The 20234-nt window shown below is 39.2% G+C and overlaps 1 protein-coding gene and 1 long non-coding RNA gene across 2 annotated transcripts in view; both read left to right on the top strand.

The window, feature by feature from the left end:
• Positions 1-20234, top strand: part of LOC139982120 (uncharacterized) — a 671468-nt gene that overhangs the window by 286876 nt on the left and 364358 nt on the right. The window lies entirely within an intron of this gene.
• Positions 9795-19333, top strand: LOC139982159 (uncharacterized). The gene is made up of 4 exons (XR_011798004.1): positions 9795-11167; positions 12817-12985; positions 13861-13997; positions 14476-19333. It is a non-coding gene; the product is annotated as an uncharacterized lncRNA (long non-coding RNA).

The following is a 20234-nucleotide window of genomic DNA, read 5'->3' as shown; positions in this document are numbered from 1 at the left end:
TTTTTCTCTTTTAATTGAACTGTTTGTCTTGTCATTGTACCTTCCATTGTACTGTTTTCTCTTTACATTGCTTTGCTGTAAATACAAAAGCTTCCCCCTGTCCCCTGCATGTACAAAGCTAAAACTAACACGGCTTGTAAATACACTATCTTGTTGCCGTGGAGATCACCTCCCTACCAGTAGTTTAGATTTTTTCTTTCTTTCTTTTTTTCTTTTAATTGAACTGTTTGTCTTGTCATTGTACCTTCCATTGTACTGTTTTCTCTTTACATTGCTTTGCTGTAAATACAAAAGCTTCCCCCTGTCCCCTGCATGTACAAAGCTAAACCTAACACGGCTTGTAAATACACCGTCTTGTTGCCGTGGAGATCACCTCCCTACCAGTAGTTTAGATTTTTTATTTCCTTCTTTTTCTATTTTAATTAAAGTGTTTGTCTTGTCATTGTACTGTACCTGCTACCATTGTACTGTTTTCTCATTACATTACTTTGCTGACATAAATACAGTAGCTTCTCCCTGTCCCTGCATGTACAAAGCTAAAACTAACATGGCTTGTAAATACACCGTCTTGTTGCCGTGGAGATCACCTCCCTGCCAGTAGTTTAGATTTTTTCTTTCTTTTTCCTTTTTCTTCTTAATTTACAGATCCCAGTGATGTGTATTCCTTGTCTCTCTCTTTGTCCTATGTGGGTTCACCTACCCTCTTACTGAATAGTTGATTGATAGTTAAACCAACATTGGACAAAATTAAAGCAAGAGAAGACAGGAAGGGAATATACTTTACTGAGATGTGTAGCCACTGTCAGCCATCATAACTTTGTCAATAGTTTGTCAATAGTTTGTCAATGAGTTAAGCTGTATTATCCAACTGCTACCTCACTGCCTCTTTGCTTGTTAATTCGCTATAACGGCACATGGCAGTATGCATACAGGCATGTAAGCTGTATCCATACTGTCATGTGCGGTAGAAACTTCCAACTACATTACACTCCAAGTCATAGAGATTTGTGTTTTTTTGTCTTTAATTGGATAATTAACCTTTTAATTAGGGGTAATTTTTGTTATGTTATGTGCCAATTGTAGGGGGAAGGGGGTTATTTGATTTAGAGCAATGATTGTCTGTTTTATTATGTATGTGGATCTTAATGTGTATTTCTATGTAGTTCTCAGGGTGTCTGTGCTCAGGGTTCTGTGTTGTTTTTTGTTTACTAATTATTTCAATAATGATGCATTTAATTTAATTCTAATAGTTTTTATGAATTTAAATTTGTACAGATTAATGAATTTGAATTGTAAATTATTGAAATAAATAGAAAAGAAGAAAGAAATAAGGTCTTTAGTCTTATGTTGGAGTCATTTTGTTCTGCACATATAATTTCACAGTGCTGCTTAAGTATTTCTTTGTTTTTCCTCAGCTTTAACTATGTTGTTGTATTTATAGCAGAATTTCCATAACTGAGCAACAGTTTAAGCTATTCAGTTCAAATTTTCAGAGAACCTCTGTTGAAAAATTTGCCATTAATGCATGAAGCCAGATATTGATTACCATGAATAGTTATCAAGTAATGGTCATATCTCTAGCTTGTCAAATAAAATGTTAATTAATTTAGTACTTAGAGAAAAAAACTGGCTTCATATGCACATCAGAGACAAAATTTTGCATGCCCAATGTAAGTTTGAGGAACTATATGGGCTCCCATGCTTCTCATTGTAGCACCCTCACTAGGTTCCAGCATGACGGGACAAATACCCCCTAGACAATTACCCACTGGACATTTACCCCCCGGAGAATTCCTCCAGGATAACTACCACCCCGACAGATACCCACCAGACAATTACCCCAGAGGACAAAAACCCCCCTGAAAACTACACACCTGGACAACTACCTCATCGGACGAATACCCCCTAGACAATTACCCCCGGATAAACACCGCAGGACGAGTATCCCTCTGGACACATGCCGTTAACTATAGGGGACGGATGCAGCGACAGATATGCAGGTATTTTTTTCGAGTTTAGTTTCCCGGGGGCCTAAAGATATACCCTGGTCCCTCGGGCAACTGCGAGAGGATATTTACAATTGGGTCAGGGTGCCGGTTAAACAGGCACCACTAGGGTCGTCGTGTTCCCTGGCACTTTTAACTTTTTGACTTTTTAAAAAGATTCGACCTTTTCGTATATAAGCTCCCAAAACTCCTTGATAGTGTTTGTCAATGGACCGAGGCCCGGGGCAAGATAGGTTGGGACGGCAGTTGAGAAGCGTGAGGAGGGGGGGGGGTCGGGAATTAGTCACTGATGGTAGTAACTATTAATTTACTATTAGTTATAGTGACACTATTCTGTATAATTAATCTCCGAACAATTCTGGCTTATTGCGACTTACCATTTTTAAGTTTTCGTCTGAGAAATGTTACTTGATGATTTGTTATGTAATGTAAGTTTTTGTATAGTGCTTTATATTGCACTATGAAATTTGGTTACATCAGAAAAATAATCATATATCAGATTAAGAAAATTGCTTTCATGGCCCTAATGGGCTTTCGTACTACGGGGCTCACCAGCTAAAGGTGTGCTTTGTTCACAGGCTCGAGGGGGGGGGGGGGGGTACTTGGGTGCATTCTGGTATAGTTGGAGTAGTAACCTGGGTGAGGTATCTGTGCCGGTGTATTTGCGCATGTGGAGTTTTCCCAGAGGTTATTGCCGGGGGGTGGGGGTAAAAGTCCTCGATGGTAATTGTCCTGGTGGTTATTGTCTCAGGGGTACTTATCCTAGGGGTTTTTTGGCCTTGGGGTGTATATCCGGGGGTAGTTGTCCCGGCACAAATTACTATCTAAGCGGAGCGCTACCTTTGGTTGGTGCGGAGCGTACAAGAAATTTTTGGGTTTTGATACCCCCCAGATTACCGGAAATGGCACTTCCAGAGCATGAGATGACCAACCAGATGTACACTTTGGCCTGAGAACCAAGTATTTCTCAATATTTGTTTTCATCCATAACCTTTTGAAGATTATCACCCGTCCCACATCATGTTTGACGTCATCTCGTCTCCCGTGGATCATTGCTTTTGTAGGTTATTCTACGTCGCGGCCTACAATACCCATCAGTTCCACTTTTCAAGGTTTTAAGCCCATTATATGTTCAGAATATTAAAATTCACATTTCTTGTTTAATTTACTTCAAAACCTACCCATAATATTGCACAATCATCTGTGGACAACCAATCAGGGACGTAGCTAGGATCAGATGATTAGGGGTGAAGAAACTCCAAACTACCAACTGAATAGATTTTTTCCAACAGAGTGTGGGTGTGTCTGGGTGGGCCCTAAAGGGATTCACGACTTTGTGGGGGGGGGGGTAATAAAACTGGTGTTACTTGCTAAACGATTTCTTGCATCTGTGCAGGAGTGGGCAGTAGAAAACAATAGGTTATGATGTTGCAGACAGTTGCACATCAAAGCAGGACCCCACCATTTGTTGCCGGGAACTATTTTGCAAAAAGGCAGGCCAGCTTATAACACCAGCAGAAATAAAACCACCTAGCCGTGTAGATAAGTCGGGTTTCCGTGCATGTACACTCAGCAAAATTAAAATGACAGCAGTAACTATAAAGCGAAGCGCCACCATTGGTTGGCGTGGAGCGCTAGCAAATTTTACAAAATGGCAACCCAATAGCAGCCAAAATGGGAGCATCAGTGCCTCTGCAGAGACCCTGACAGTCATAATTGCAAGGACACTGGGCAACCCTAAAATATTTAATAATAATAATGGACACTTTGTATAGCGCCGGTATCCGCCCGAAGTAGCTCATGGTGCTTTGCAGAAAAAAGATTACATATATGGAATTTGGAACAGGTAAGTTTTTAGATATATCTTGAAGGTTCCAAGGCTGTTGACCAGTATTACTGATTGACGTAAGTAATTCCTTAATTTTGAGGCTGCACAGGAAAAGGATCTCTGGCCCCACCGATTCCTTGAAACACTTTTAAGTGGAGTTTTCGTGTTCACTCTCAGCTAAATTGAAATGACTGGAATGGTAGGGGAAAGGTCTAAGTGGAGGTTGTGTCCCTGGGAAAAATCACTCAAATTACAATCTTCAACTCGATCCTGAGTAGATCTATACAGGCTCTGTGTGGATCCTGTGAAATAGGAGGGCACTGCGTACAAATGAAGGTGTTTTTTTAAATTCAGAAAACTCAAGGGAGGTTTAAACCCCTACCCCCCTGGATCCTCCCCTGGTGTATCAAATTACACCCCACCAATAGATGCTTTGCATCAATACCAACATGTACTGTGGTACATATGCAACACTTAACTCTCACCCAGAACAAGATAGGGGTGGTGCCCCAACTACGGCAAGGAATATTTTCAGGGCAAATATATAATTATGATATGGGGGAGGCATGGACTTCGCTAGAGGGGGTGGGGGTGTCTCACCCACCCCCACCCCCCCCCAAAAAAAACTTGGTAAAACTGACGATAGTTCGAAAATCGGAATTTCCGACTGTCGCACTCTAGTTTATCTAGGACTTTTCATACATTCCTGTGATTGTGAATGACCTAAAAATTGAAAAATCTCGGTCAAAATTGACCTTTAATCAGTCAAATTAACCACGCTTTCCTTGCCACAAATTGTATCTCGCGATCCTTATACTCCACCATACAAAACTGCGTATGATTTTTAATACTCTGAAAAATGCCTATTGGAACTACCCAACTTGATTTGGGGGGGGGGGGAGAGGGGGGCTGTAACGACTTGTCCGATAAATATAAACACATTTTTTCGCGCGCGTTCAACATGTTAATGTGCATATCATATAGGCATACATCGGTTATTACATCGCATGCCAATAACATACAATGATTTTCCGTGTTGTATATTGGTTAGAATTATTGGGGAAGTCGTTACAATATTAATTATAATAATAATATAAGTTTAACCATTGCAAATACATTGCAAATGATTTTTCTTTCAATAGATGCCCGAAAAATTATCAGCATATTGCCCGAAATTTTTGTTGGGGCGTGGGGGGGGGGGCTAATAAATTGTGAAATGAGTGCCAGTGGGTTCATATATATCGAAAATGTTCGGAACAAAAGTGCAGTCGCAAAAGATGGGGGTGTCTGACTGACACTGACCGTATCGTTGACGAGTAGCGCGGAGGGGTGGGGGTACAAGGCAGCAGTCGGAATTTTCTGGCTTCAAAACCCATCCAGTTGGATTTTCAGCCACTACACCCCACCCAAATCATAATGCCTTGGCTACGTCCCTGGGGGAGGGGTTGTTGTTCCTCTTCGATGAGTTTTTACTTGTCAATAGGCCTTTTCATATAAATGATTTGTGTTGATTTTTTTCTAATGCAAATGATTAGCCTAGCTTTATATAGTTGGGGTAAGTATCAGATTTGGTTGGGGGAAAGGGTGGGCAGAGTTAATTACCCCCTTCCATAGCTCCACCACTGAATTGAGTACTTTACATATGCAGATATGAAAATGAGGTCATACTAGATACTCTGCCCATTTGAAATGTTTTTGATGAGATTTTTTGGGTAGCTTGATGAGTCCAAGAAATAATCTTAACTGAGCAAAATCCAGTCCCTCTGTAAACAATAATCCAAATCTAGACACACCTTCACGATTTTTTACATTGTGTGCCTATATACGAGCGGAATGGTATCAATCTGTTTAAAAGTTTTCATGTTAGTTTAAATTGACCAATTACGGCGTGTAGCGAAAACGCACGATATACTCATCACCTAAAGGACCAAGTAATTTGCATGAAGCGACTGGGCATTTAATTTCAAATAATTACTACGCAAATTCGGCCTTCCTTATCTTTTACAACCAGCGATACGTAGTTAAGTCCATATTAATAATAAGAAACATTTTAAGTGCCCTCAACTAGATTTTGTTATCTTTTAAGCCTTGTTCATGACTCGGATCATGTCTTTAATTGTCTACTTTTATGCCGTGGACGAGCCTAGCGAGAATTCTAGGAAAAATCACCAAAGGGACCATCAGGGACGCCCTCTAAAGTTGTAACTTTGACCATTGCGCGATAGCGCTACTTCTCTCGCTAAAAAATAGCAAAATTCCTTATAATTTTCTTCATTTAGATAATTGGCGGACCAAATGTTCAGATAATATCAACTGTTCATTAAGGAACCGCCCCTAAAAAAATCCCGTCGATTTATCAGTTTGTATGTAATTTCTGACACATTTTTGTTTAACCCTAGGGTTAACCCTAGGGTTAGGGTTAGTGCCATATTTACCATGAAATACCGAATTTTGACATCGGATCTGGTCAATGATGTAGAAGAACGTGCCAGTTACTGTATATGTTTGTCATTTACCATTTTATTCCGTTTAAAATTAATAAAAGGGCTTTTATGGAGCTAAATTGACAAAAGCATCAAAAGGACCACTCAGAACACTTCCAAATTTGAGTAAACTATCATTCCAAAAATTGACGTCACGGGCACATACTTCATTGTAAATGTATAAGATTTGAAAATATCGTGAATTAGAAAATGGTCTTTCTGACAGTACCAACTTTAACACAATTACACAATGGTATAAAAAGTTTTATGAAATATGATAACACCCTTACATGCATCAAAATTGAGTCTTTGCTACCGACCAAGACGCACCTGCATTATACGTTCCTTGGAGGATCTTCCAGGCACACATTTTATGAGGTTTAGAGTGGAATTTGAAGGAATAAATTCAGCGAATAGTAAAGATAGGCATATGAGATTCTCTTTTTAGTCTATCGCCGATTTTTTACGAGAAAATCCGGATTTATTAAGCCATGAATCAAACGGACCATTCTATTGCGCAACGACACTGGTCGTTTTGATGCTTTGTGCAATCATGATGTCATGCTGTAGACTATCATTTCCAGTTCACGATAAAGCTGATTTATTATGTATTTGATGCCTCAACGGAGATGCGGATTTATATCATCCTAACGTTTCATATTATACCCCCCCCCCTCACATATGCAGTGACAACAGCCTTGGCAAGATGGGCAAATAGGGGGTAAGGATTTTTTTATATGGTTGGGGGGGAGGGGTTATACCACTGATATGGGAAGGAGTTTGACATACGGTGTTGTAAGGTAACGTCGCGTATCCCTTAACTTTGTGTACTGTGTTGTTTTCAGGGACGTAGCCAGGGGAGCAGTGGGAGAAACTGCCCCCCCCCCCCCTTTCAGAGTCAAAAAATATTTTAAGACGGTTTTTTTTTTGTCATGGTATTTTGTCAGTGCTTTTTTATCTTGAATACTCGTCAGCTCGTTCACTCGATTACTATCGTACTAACATTCTGGCCTACCGATTCAGCTATTTACTTAGTTTGGCAAATGCAATTAGCTAAATTTAGCCTATAGCCTACAGTTTACCACTGCGTAATAAAATACATATAGCCTACCTGACCGCACTCGAATGAGTGTCACGAACCGTATGTACAACGACGATGTGCCTTCTCATTCTTTCTATGATTCGTCATAAGTTGTTGAACGAACAGCATGTTATGAAGCTAAGCTAGCAATCGACACTCCCTCCCCTTAGACCCCTCCCCCATACCAATCACAAAATGTGCAGACGAGGTGTGAGAAGTTAGTCAGATACCCAATATGAAGGGAACACAATTCTTTCCCCAAAGCCGTATATCTCGTGACCGGAAAAATAACCCTCAGACAAATACCCCCGGACGATTATCCCCCGCCCCCCACCCAAGCCAATAACCCACAGGAAAACTCCCACCCGCACAATTACCCCAGAGGAAAACAAAACCCTGGACAACTACCCACCTGGACAACTACCTCCTCGGACGAATACCCCCTAGGGTCGTTGTGTGCACTTGCCCTTTAGACGCAGGAGGGGGAGGGGGTGAGGCATGGCTATTAGGGCTATGAAAGAAAAAGAATAACAATCTGATATATCAGAATAATAATCTGATATGTCAGATTAAGAAAATTATCTTTCATGGCCCTAATGGGCTTTCATACTACGGGGTTCACCAGCTAAAGGTCTGCTTGGTTCATGGGGAGAGGGGGGGGGGGCACTGGGGCGTATTCTGGTTTAGTTCGGGTAGCAACATGGGTGTGGTATCTGTGCCGGTGTATTCATGTGGATGGAGCTTTCCCGGAGGACATTGCCGGAGGGTGGGGTTATTGTCCTCAGCGGTAATTGTCATGGGGGTACTTGTCCGGGGAAATTGTCTGGGGGTACTTATCCTGGGGGTATTTGTCCTTGGGGTGTATGTTCAGGGGTAGTCGTTCCCAGAGGTATTCCTTTTCGGAGGTTTTGTCTGGGGCTGATTGTCAGGGGGGTACTTGTCCTGGGGGTATGAGTCTGGGTGGTATATGTACGGGGGTAGTTGTCCGGCAACCATATGTCTCATGCATTTCAATGGGAACTATAGTTCCTTGTTTTAAGTAAAATAAGTGTGTTGCATATGTCATCACCCAATGTTATCATCATACCAACTTCGTATCAACTCTTTTAAATATGCCTTTGGTCATGTTACATATGAGTAACTCCAATGATCAAGTAAATGCTAACACAACAGAAATGGAACTATCCAAAGTTGAGTCCAGAAAAAAAGTTGGCTCGAAAGGATTTGGGACCAAAACATCCTAACCAAAAATGGCAGAACAAATGGGTCTAGAATATTACAGGGACTTAGCCAGAAATGGAAATGTGGTGGGAGAGGAACAGAATTTTAAAAGGGCATTTATCACAAAGGGAGCATTATAACGCTTATCGGAGCTCCATGATGTACAAAAAAATGTTTGCCCAAAATGACTCCCACATGGCGAGAAAAAAAGACTACTATAAGAGTTTTGTATTACGTACAGTAGCAGACAAATTTTCAGGGGGAAGAGTGAGAAGGGTCACTTAGTAGCATCCAATGTGAAAAGGAGCTTTAATGATTTCCCCTGCTTTTATTTGAATTTTACTTTTAGGGGTACTCACAGGGGAATGGAGAGATCGCTCCCATTGCTCCCCCACCCACCTGCCCCCTGGCTACATCCCTGTGAAACTGCTCGTTTGCTTTAAACGAGTAAAAATTTGATAGTTTTTTTTAAATGGTTTTGCTTCAAGCGGGCCACCAGGCTATCTGCCCTTTCTCACCGGATTTACTGGATAAACAAAGCAAGACCATCTATTACTGCATCCTGCAACTGGTTTAAAACACTTTGCTGACACTGCTTGTAAAATATAACATATATATGAATAAATCTATATATGAATATTTTGAATGATGCAGAACAATGCTGGTTATACGGTAGGTGGCAAGCTTTCCACATATTTTACACAGTGATGTGTATATCACTTGCGGCAAGTAAACTATACAGTAACTGTTTGAAATTTGTTACAGAGGGTAGAGCCAGCAGTTGAGGTATAAAACCGCAGCCAATTAGTCACTCCACAATTTTGTATCTTTTAGCCAAAGTGGAAAACATCATTGAGTTCTTGACTGTTTGATTCAATAGTATCTTAAGTTAACAACACAGTGGGCATTGTGCAGACTGCTGGTTGAATCATTTTGCCATTATCATGCTTCCTTTATGATGAAACATATATATGAAAGGAGAAACAAAAGCAGATAGAAAATGCAGGAATGGTATTGCCTGATTTGATGTTCCTACAAATTTGTTCTCGTACGAATTATTGCTACACTTATCACAGCAATGAACATACCAATCATCTTTTGTATGTATTGCTTACTTCAGCCCTTCTGAAAAAAACATATGAAATTCCTAGCAGACCACAATTCTAATTGTTGATTTTAATTCACTATGACCATCCTTCTAGTACTAGTACTACTGTAGTGTTGCATCATAAATTTGAGAAGGGGTGTCACACTAACAACCTTCTCTTGTAATGCAAACAAAGTCACGGCTAACTACAGAATGTTTTAGTCATTTACTCTTTACCTTCACTAATAATAATATAAGTATTTAATTTAAGGGTTATACAGCCTAGTTATTATAGGCCTAAGCTACCGTAAGTTTTGTAACCACCGTAACTTGTAAGTTAGTTAGGCTAGGCCTACACGTTAGTTGGAGTTAGGGAGTTCTTGTACACACAGCTAGGTCTACGCAACTTAGACATATGTTTTATGTACAATTTCACCCAATTCAATTGTCAGTGATCACTTGTTTTGGCTATAATTTTATGATCTTGAGACGGTTACAGTACGTAGTGTCACATTTTAAGACTTCGAGATCGACGGTAAGAAACGTGATGTTGAATGCACACCAGCTGATGTTTGTTATTGTTGTTGTTATTTCTTATCGTAAGTTCTATTGCTGTGGGTGCACATAAGAACTAAAAAGTACATTTAGTGTCAGCCGGAAAGGCTTACCTCGTTGTGAAAGTTTTGTTGAGAAAAGGGACATATTTTACGAAATAATGTAGTACGTTATGAAAGATGTCAGAGGAACTAAATAATAAACAGATACGAAGAGTTATAAAATAGGGAAACTGTTAAAACTGTGTAAAATAAGATATTTACGTATAGAGAAATATACGTAAAGTTTTTGTTTTTAAAACAGTTGGATGAAAAAAATGGACGATGTTTTCCTTTGATTGTTAGCCGGAATTGTTGGAAACGATAACTTTTGCCGAATATGCGTGAAAGAAGTACAAACGAAGTCGAAAATACATGCATTTTGAATGTGCATTGGCAACGACCAAACCATTATGTGCGAAAGCATCAAAAGGACCAAAAAGTTACAAGCCTATTAGATGCTCTCTATGGCGAAAAAACACCAAAAGGACCATCGCGCTAGGTGGAGAGAGAGAGAGAGAGAGAGAGAGAGCCAGCTGTATGCCTGCGTTTTTGGTCCGTTTGATCCAGCAAATGCGCAGACGGGCATCAAACGGACCAGTTGACTGGTCCGTTTGATGCTTTGCATTTGCGCAATAGGTCCTTTTGGTGATATTGGTTAGTTTGGTGATGTGGTCCGTTTGGTTCATCGTTGTAGACAAACAGGCTCGTCCGCGATGATGAATCGTAAATTACACTAAATAAAACGTGCTCCGCGACCAGTTCAACTCAACGTTGTTGAACGCGATATTTCATCGTATTTCCTACTTACCGGAAGATATTATCGATTCTTTCAGAGATGATGTGTGGATAAGCGGCTTCTTTATTGGTGGGTCAAGTAGAAGTAAACTTTTCTTTCTATTTACCAAAGTTACTTTGAATTTGATATCAAGTTAGCGTGAGACCTATGCCGTTGCATAGGACGCCTTACTGTGGTTACCATAGCTGTATGTACTGTAGGCCTACATGGTACTTCGCATACTGAATAGGTTATGCCTAAGCATAGGTTCGGTGTTTTCGTCTCTTAGTTAAGTAAAGAAAATATACATTTTCTTCGGCCAAATCATGATATCATGACAAGAAATAAGTCATTAATCAATCCTTTGTAAAGGCGGTGCCTAACGTTTTCCCATAGCCTGACAAGACTCATTCGCATAGGATACGCTAATCATATATAGCCTATAGGCCTGGCCTAACTTTGGGCTTGGTGTATAACTTTGGTCTTTAGTTTAGTTAAAGCAAAATGTACGCAATCCTGATATCTTCCCGAGATATGAAAGTATAATCTTTTAGAAACGTTATGTGTATACTGTGCTGCAGTCTTTTTAAAACCAGCTCTAGGCCTAACCCTCCTCCAATTGTGTTAAGCCTCAAGAGTCAAGGAAATTAAGACAATGTGTCAAAAATATTTCAAACAGGGGCAGTAGCCTAAGCCTTTACTTTAGAAAGGATAAAATTGTTTCTAGGTCTATGTGGTTCAATGCTGGTTATTGTAAAACAACTACTGAATCTAGTTTTACACAAATTCCCAATCTAGGCCTAGGTTGAAACAAGCACACAAAATGGGGTCTACCATGAATGACACCATATATTCAACCCTTGGAATTTTGGGAAAGAGAGATGCATAAGATATAGCTATCCATGGCAACAAATACAAAAGTTACATTGAAATACTTAAAACGCACTCACTAATGTGACATTTGTACAATAATTTCCAAAACAGGTTACCGTAACAAGATTACTGTACTTCCACAATTACCCTCACAAGACTACAAGAGGTGTGAATCTACATAGGCCTCAGCCTAATTACTGAAGGCTACGGTATACCAAAGTGTACTGACTGAGTATAGGCCTACTGAATATCAAACCAGGTACAAAAAATTGCCCCATCTGGGAAGTGAGAACAATAAGCCCCCTGTTGCATTCATGACACCAGGGTTTACTACAGTATATGTAATTTAGCCTTTAATTGACGCCTATAGTAACATTACTAAGCCTACTACAGTTATGCATACTAACTTTTTAATCTATTATCTTTATGCTCATCCCATAGCAATATATTTTTTTTCAATTTTGTTATATGTTATGCTTAAGTTCAAATTTGGCACCTTGCATGGGGCCTAGGTTAGACCTTATTCTGGAGGTTAAGTTGTACAGTCATTGTAGGCCTAGCATGTTATGTTATATGGATAACTTAATGACAGATAAGATGATACGAAAGTTTGTCAATGTGAGGATTTAATTTTAAGTAGCGTGAAGAGCAACTTGAAGGTCATGTTTGGCATTATGTAAACAGCACTGTGTGGTTGCTTCCGTAGAGGATTTCCAGTATGTACTGTTCGTATGCTTTTAGTACAATGAAAAATACTCTTTCAGAACAAACCAAACAAGTTGCTTCTGCAAATCATACAGTGTGTACAGTACCTTTCATACAGTTTGCTAATTCCATATCATATTTATTTATTTATTTCTCAACAGTGTTAAATGTCTTTTGCAACAGGTGATTGAACTTGATGATGATGGCATTTGTAGTCCCAAGGTACTGTCCTACAGAATGGTATCCACACAGATGGTCAGATATAGTGGTGTCCAGCTACTGTTCCTATAGTACAAAATGGTACACACAGTTGACCAGAACATCTGTATGGTGAGTGTTCATACAGTCAAAATAACTTGATAGCAAGTATCGTGGGAAGAGAGGAAGGAGGTAACCAAATAGTTTATTTGCCAACTCTTTGGCAGCAAAACAAGTACAGTATCTAAACACTAAAGCATATGTCTGCATAATAAAACTCTAAAGTGTGACAAGAAGAAGGAAATTGAGAATAATCAAATATCTTAATTTGTAGGAACCTTTGCAGACAGTTCCCTTTTCCTTGTTTTGGTGAAACCAGTCTGTCCAACCTAAGCCCCATACTGTCAGTTCCTTAAAAGTGTGAATTTTTTTTTTCATTCTATGTGTCATTGCACACAATATATGTTCTTTTACACATTACCTTTCAAACATAATAAAAAAACTGTTTCTTTTATCCAAATGTCTCTTTAGTCTTTCGTCACTGTTGAAGTTATTGAAATGGCACACCATGTGGTCATAGACACAACTAAATGCCATTAATTAATTGGTAACTTTCTTGCAAAGTATTGTTATTCAAACTGTTGTTCTTATGTCAATTTGTTAAGCTGTGTATTTAGTGAGCTGGTCTTGACTACTATTTGCAATTCACAAGACCCTACTTAATAGTTTACATTGTGCAAGGTGGCAGTGCACTTAGAGTCGATCTATACTATTAAAGAAAAATTGAAAGTCTTGCTCGCTCATCTTAAATATGTTGATGATGCTGGCAGTAGATGTGACAGGATATCAGAAAATGGATCAGTAGAAACACCTTTTTTTTGGAGTATATTTAAAGCGATACCTTGCATACTTGCATATGTGTCTCCTGAGCATAAAGGTGTAGCAATAATTATATAATTGTAATTGTATACATTACACTCACTCTTTTCTCCACATCTCCTACCAAGTTTGCAGATGCAGGCCACAAATGGCAATAACACAGAGAGCATGAAAATGGGCCAAGATAGAGTTCACATAGAGATGACCATTGAGTATGCGTAGAGCTACATGGATATTTGGAATACACTTTTGATTCCATGAAAAGGTAAAGAAATCTGCGATATGTGTCTTGTATGTGCACACCCATGTACTGTAATTGATTTTTGGAGAAGTTACTAAAATTGTAAAATTAGTGTGTCCAACAGTAGCCTGAGTTTAATGAAACTCATACAATGAGTCCTGTATTAGTAAATGACAGTAAAATATACTGGAATAAACATCTTAAACTATGGTTGGCTAGTACATAAACAAGACATTCATGTCTAATTGAACCAAGCAAAGGAAGAATTGCTTTCTTACTCGCTTTAATTACTACAAAGGAAAAATAGGTGTATTTCAAACTTGTATAAAAATCAGTCTAAATACTATCTATATAAATACTATTTTCAAGGCAGTTATCTCTCCATTAGGAATATTGGAATTTGGTCGCATACATCATAACATTACTGAAGAAACATGTGCATTGCTTGTCCAGACAATTGTTACCTCAAAATTAGATATATAACTGTAATTCTCTTCTGCAGTCTGTGCCACCATCGCTCATTGATAGCTTCCAACGTGTACAAAACTCAGCAGACGGCCTGATTACTAGTGCTCTACTAGAAGGGTCTACTAGAATGATTCTGAGATGGCCAGTCCTTTGGTATGGTTGTTCAATGCATGCTACTAACCTGGAGTTTTTGTTATGTTTGAAATCTCTATTCAGTTAACAAATCATGCATCTCTTAGTTGAGTTTTATTGAAACACGATACTGTTTGTTATCTAAGACATTTTAAAGCTTTCGGAGACCTTCTCCAAGGCTTTAGGTTAGAACGATTGCAGTTAATGGGAAAACAGCAGTGGTTAGTGTAGTCTTTCTATGACAATACTGGTCTTTTTGAAAAAATTCCAAATAGGTCATAATAATTAGTGTTACTATGTATTAGGAAATCCTGACCTTTCTAATTTGGAGCGTTACCATAGTTACTGGGGTGGTCCCAATACGGCCATCTTTTCGGGGTTCCACCGCTAGGGTGTCCCCTTCCCAAAGTAGATTGAAACTCCTAGGTGTGGCACTTCTCCGAGTGGTAAGGGGGTAAGTTTGAATAAAAAGGCCAAACATCCAGCACAGAGTGTCAGTAGCATGCGCCATTAAGGCATTTAAATGCCCACACCACCCCCACGCCTCTGAACCGCCAAAATAATCTCAGATTCATATTCAGCGCCCCAAGTAGCACCAGATGAGATGTTATTCGTTCGTTCTGGGAACACCAAATTTCGGGTCCCTGCCCCCTCCCAGTGGTTTTTTGCCCCTAAAGCCCCCACACAAAACCCAATTCCAAAATAAACTTCAGATTCGTGATCAGCATGTCGAGAACTACCAGAAAAGATACACATTGCCCGTCTTTGCGACAAAAAATATTTTCACCCAAAAAAACCGTAAGTACCCCTTGCAGTTTTTGCCAAAATTGCCCAAAAAATGGATTTCGTCAAAATGAAGTCACATGATGTTATCCATGCCCAGGATCCCAATTCTGCAACTCTCAGGTCCATATCTGCTTCCGTTCAGGAGATACGTGGTCCCAGAGGACCCGATAGAAATATGTGCTCTTCATACGTGCAAAAGTTGGAAAACTCCCTCTTGTCAACCCCCACCCCCCTCCTCTCCTCTCTGAAGTACCAATCGACATTAAATTTTGATGTGGAGTAGGAGACACCCTCGTCATTGTCATACACAAATTTTGTGTAATTATCTGACCGGAAAAGGCCTTTTGTCTATATGATTTCTATCTGTGCCAAAAATAGGTGTTTTTGTCTTGAAAAGTTTTAAAAAGTACCTCTTTTTGGTACCCCGTCCTTTCCACTGAGGGTATGTGAAAGGGCTAATTTTTTGTTACGTGGGAGACGAGAGTCCTAGGGACGTGTAGACAACTCATACGGTAGCATTTATTATTGGGAAGGGGGTATAGTCTATATGTTTTGGAGGCCCCCTCAAAAATAGTCGTTTTTCACCGGTAGTACTGTAGCTACTGTACCCTATACAAGGACCCCTGCGCCTACGTCAACATTTGATTAGTTTTTTTACCCGAACTTAAAACAGGCCAAGTTATCAGTAGTGAGTAGTAGACACATGTAGGTGGGTGCACTGCCAATTTCAAGTCCGAGGCTACTTGTCTCCTAAATGTCAGCTTTTTACCACATGTCCACATGATTTGTCCCCTTTGAAGGGGCCTAGCTCTTGCAGGGCGCGTGTGAAGCGTCAACTATGTCTTGAAACTGTAGGCATGGTTTCCTCTAACCCTAATATGCAACTCCTCTCTGCATAGCCCCTTACCTTGGTTGTTTTTGGGGACACCCACTTGGGCCTGTGCCCCCCTCCCTAGGTTTTTGGCCCCTACGCCCCCCACACAACACCCAATCCCAAAATAAACTTCAGATTTGTAATCAGCTTGTCAAGAACAACTAGAAGTGATACACATTGCCCGTCTTAGCGACAACAATTATTTTCACCCCAAAAAGCCATAAGGGGTGTACCCCTTGCAGTTTTTGCCAAACTTGCCAAAAAAATGGATTTCGTCAAAATGACGTCACATGGAAATATCCATGCCCAGGATCCCAAATCTGCAACTCTCAGGTCCATATCTGCTTCCGTACAGGAGATACTTGGTCCCAGAGGACCCGATAGAAATATGTGTTCTTTATAAGTGCAAAAGTTGGTAATAGGGATCACAGGTCCCGGTTGTCCATTTTTAGGTACCGGTCGTCCTTTGGTCTGTATTAGGGTTTTGATACTTTGTACCAATGAAATATAAAAAGTAAATATGACAATATCATTGAGATCATATTTGAGTATAAAAATAACCCAACATGATCAATTACAGGTCATTTGTCAAAAGAGTAACAGTGACGAATGCAACCTAGACTGGTAGCTGTTGGTTTTAACAATCTAAAATAAGTGGCCCTTCGGGTAGAATTTATGCAATGGTTTGAGTTGCAGGGTTAATCTGCTAATAGCTATTCAAAGCAATCCCAGAACTCCTGTCAGTTATACTTATAGGATAGATCAGGTGTCACAATGTTTATCTTATATGAAAGAGGACAATAAAAGAACCCAATAGTGAAGAAAGTATTCCAATTCATTTTCCGCTTAGGAGTTTCTATCTGATTGTGTAGATTAAAGTTCTATCTGATTGTGTAGAAACTGCTGAAATCAGACTAGCTGTGACGTCATATCCTCACATACCTGAAAAGTCTTATTTGATTAAATTTGATCAAGTTATTTTATTAAGTTAAAAGTTATTTTATTAAAATACTTTGTACGATTTTATGACTTTTTTTACTTTTTCTTGGTCCAAATCTTGTGAACCAACAGTTTTTCTGGACCAAATTTTGATAATGCCATTGGGCTCTTGTATTATCATATACTTTAGTATAAGAATTACTGAATGGTACCTGACCATGTGTGATACTATGAATATTCAGTAGAGACAGTGTCATATTGTATCAACTGAAGTTGGTATGATGATAATATTGGTTGATGACATATACAACACATTTGAGTTCCTTTCATCAATAGACCCTAGTGCCCATTGGGCCATTGTTATAAATCTTTTGTACAGTTTTAGAAACTTTAATGTCCATTGTGACTACTGTCACATATATCAGCTGTACATTTTATATCTTATTAGTCTAGCCTCCGTCACTAATGGGGAGTGGGTGGTGTATTTTGTAGGCACTGATCACCCAATCCTTGACCGAGAGGTGTTCATCTGCCATCTGGATGCCCGAACTGTTCTGAATCTCAGGATGCTTTCAGTTTAGGTCATGTATAGTGCACACCTCCCACCGCACCGCTTATGTGCGTTTCTGGGGTGAGGGGGCCAGCGACCCCCCACCCGTCAGTAGTTCCTAAGCTGCTGTGAACCACTGTTAGGCCATGTTGATTTCTCTTATAGTGCCGCACAGCCTATATTAGCTCTTGAGTTATCTTCATGGGCTATTGTTCACGATAACTTTTTTTTTAAAACTGGTTTTATGGTGCATTGTTAAGTGATTTATTTGCTTTTCATTTACATTACAATTGTTATTTTGTACAAATTTTATTCAAAATGTTTTTCAAATGTCAATGGCTACTTTCAAATAGGATGTCTATTGTGCCAGTACTAAATAATGTGCAATATATGTGTTTGTATTGTTGTCCCGACTAGACAATACCAGTTTGCATAGATTATACCAGGACAAGACAAGGACTGGACAATATCAATATAAAGGTCTTGTTCTGGTATTTTCCAGTGCTTGTCTTGTCTTGTCTGCTGGTATTGTCTGTGCAAACTGGTATCGCCCTGTTATCGTTCAATCCTGGTATTGTCTAGTCTTTGTCCTGGTAGTGTCCAGTCCTTGTCCTGCATTGTCTAGTCTTTGTTCTGTTTTAGTCTAGTCTTTGTCCTGGTATTGTCTAGTCCTTGTCCTGGTATTGTCTAGTCTTTGTCCTGGTATTGTCTAGTCCTTGTCCTGGTATTGTCTAGTCCTTGTCCTGGTATTGTCTAGTCTTTGTCCTGGTATTGTCTAGTCCTTGTCTTCTCATGGTCTTGAACCTTTTTTTCTCATTTGACTTGTTGCTGTAAATGCAATAGCTTCTTTGTTTTAATTGAAGTGTTTGTCTTGTCATTGTACCTTCCATTGTACTGTTTTCTCTTTACATTGCTTTGCTGTAAATACAAAAGCTTCCCCCCTGTCCCCTGCATGTACAAAGCTAAACCTAACACGGCTTGTAAATACACCATCTTGTTGCCGTGGAGATCACCTCCCTGCCAGTAGTTTAGATTTTTTCTTTCTTTCTTTTTCTATTTTAATTGAAGTGTTTGTCTTGTCATTGTACCTGCTACCACTGTACTGTTTTCTCTTTACATTGCTTTGCTGTAAATACAAAAGCTTCCCCCTGTCCCCTGCATGTACAAAGCTAAACCTAACACGGCTTGTAAATACACCGTCTTGTTGCCGTGGAGATCACCTCCCTACCAGTAGTTTCGATTTTTTCTTTCTTTCTTTTTTTCTTTTAATTGAAGTGTTTGTCTTGTCATTGTACCTTCCATTGTACTGTTTTCTCTTTACATTGCTTTGCTGTAAATACAAAAGCTTCCCCCTGTCCCCTGCATGTACAAAGCTAAAACTAACACGGCTTGTAAATACACCGTCTTGTTGCCGTGGAGATCACCTCCCTGCCAGTAGTTTAGATTTTTTCTTTCTTTTTCCTTTTTCTTCTTAATTTGCAGATCCCAGTGATGTGTATTCCTTGTCTCTCTCTTTGTCCTATGTGGGTTCACCTACCCTCTTACTGAATAGTTGATCAATAGTTAAACCCACATAGGACAAAATTAAAGCGAGAGAAGACAGGAAGGGAATATACTTTACTGAGATGTGTAGCCACTGTCAGCCATCATAACTTTGTCAATAATTTGTCAATGAGTTAAGCTGTATTATCCAACTGCTACCTCACTGCCTCTTTGCTTGTCAATTTGCTGTAACGGCTTATGACAGTATACATACAGGCATGTTAGCTGTATCTATACTGTCATGTGCCGTAGAAACTTCCAACTACATTACACTCCAAGTCATAGAGATTTGTGTTTTTTTGTCTTTAATTGGTTAATGAACCTTTTAATTAGGGGTAATTTTTGTTATGTTATGTGCCAATTGTAGGCCGAAGGGGGTTGTTTGATTTAGAGCAATGATTGTCTGTTTTATTATGTATGTGGATCTTAATGTGTATTTCTATGTACTTCTCAGGGTGTCTGTGCTCAGGGTTCTGTGTTGTTTTTTGTTTACTAATTATTTCAATAATGATGCATTTAATTTAATTCTAATAGTTTTTATGAATTTAAATTTGTACAGATTAATGAATTTGAATTGTAAATTATTGAAATAAATAGAAAAGAAGAAAGACATAAGGTCTTAAGTCTTATGTTGGAGTCATTTTGTTCTACACATATAATTTCACAGTGCTGCTTAAGTATTTCTTTGTTTTTCCTCAGCTTTAACTATGTTGTTGTATTTATAGCAGAATTTCCATAACTGAGCAACAGTTTAATCTATTCAGTTCAAATTTTCAGAGAACCTCTGTTGAAAAATTTGCCATTAATGCATGAAGCCAGATATTGATTACCATGTGTAGTTATCAAGTAATGGTCATATCTCTAGCTCGTCAAATAAAATGTTAATTTAGTACTTAGAGAAAAAAACTGGCTTCATATGCACATCAGAGACAAAATTTTGCATGCCCAATGTAAGTTTGAGGAACTATAT

Source organism: Apostichopus japonicus, chromosome 16 (assembly GCF_037975245.1).
Source record: "Apostichopus japonicus isolate 1M-3 chromosome 16, ASM3797524v1, whole genome shotgun sequence".
In the NCBI taxonomy this organism is placed as follows: Eukaryota; Metazoa; Echinodermata; class Holothuroidea; order Aspidochirotida; family Stichopodidae; genus Apostichopus; species Apostichopus japonicus.
Note: the sequence above shows the minus strand (reverse complement) of the source record. Positions and strands in the feature narration are given on the sequence as shown.